This window comes from Nuphar pumila, chromosome 6, assembly GCF_984573655.1.
Source record: "Nuphar pumila chromosome 6, dmNupPumi1.hap1.1, whole genome shotgun sequence".
In the NCBI taxonomy this organism is placed as follows: Eukaryota; Viridiplantae; Streptophyta; class Magnoliopsida; order Nymphaeales; family Nymphaeaceae; genus Nuphar; species Nuphar pumila.
Window position 1 is genome coordinate 93,341,924 of NC_143254.1, and position 996 is coordinate 93,342,919.

The window sequence follows — 996 nt, forward strand, 5'->3', positions numbered from 1 at the left end:
AGGTTGACGACAGCTGAACTCCAATCCACCCCTTGATTTTTGGATATGGTCCAATAAATAATCGGTCTTGATATTCGTCTTGGCCAACCGTATTTTCAGATCATGCTGGATCGGTACAAGGATCTAATTAAGGCAGTATGTTCCAGTAGGATCCAGTTCCGTGTCCAGATGAAGGTAGCCCTGTTCATGAACTTGGCCTAGTTCCTGTTCGGACCTACTTACACCTTGAGTGCCGCACCTACTTGCGCCCCTATGTAAGGCATAAAGCCCTTGGGCTGCTCACGATGCCCAAACAAGCAGACCTCGAACATGTCAAACTAAAGACTGGGGTGTCCCAGTTTTAGGAGTAAACCTAGAAAGTGGAGCATGACCCGAACCATAGAAGCTCAGTTTCAGGTCCAAACCGAGCTCAACGATAGAGGCTCTGTTCCTGAGACCAATGTGACGCGGCTTAGACGAGCAACAGAGATGGTAGGACTGGAGGAGTTGAAACCGCATACGAGGGAACGTTGTAGTCTGTTCTGTTCTGTTGGGTGGTTTCAACAAATGAATGTGTTAGTCCCATATCGATCAGCGAGAGATGTTGGTGGCCAAGTCTCTTGTATATAAAGGGGTGGCATGCAACCGTTTACAATCACGCAGCCGCGTGGTGAGCACAGAGCGAACTATTCTTTCGCCTTTTACTAAAGAATACCGTGTGTTCGCCACTTAAAAACTGCATACGCTTATTTTTGGAGGGCGTTTCCCTCAAGGGAAAACCCTAGCAATGTTCTTGATTTAAATTCTTTGCTTCGATGGGTCTATGGTTTTTTGTCATGTTTTATCGTGTCCAAACTTGTCTCGAGTCTCTATAGGTTTATTGTAAAATCGTTTAAACTTATTTGAATTTTTTACACAAAAAATGATGTTTTCATTTATTACGGACGGCTCTCTTTGTTTGGATATGAAAGACAGGAGGTGAAAACCGATTTGTTATAGGTTGGGTCGTGGATTGGA

At 44.5% G+C, this 996-nt stretch overlaps 1 non-coding gene across 1 annotated transcript; it reads left to right on the plus strand.

Moving 5' to 3' along the window:
- Positions 1-640: 640 nt before the first annotated feature.
- On the plus strand, positions 641-758 carry LOC149835194 (U5 spliceosomal RNA). The gene has a single exon (XR_016432931.1). It is a non-coding gene; the product is annotated as a U5 spliceosomal RNA (small nuclear RNA).
- Positions 759-996: the final 238 nt, after the last annotated feature.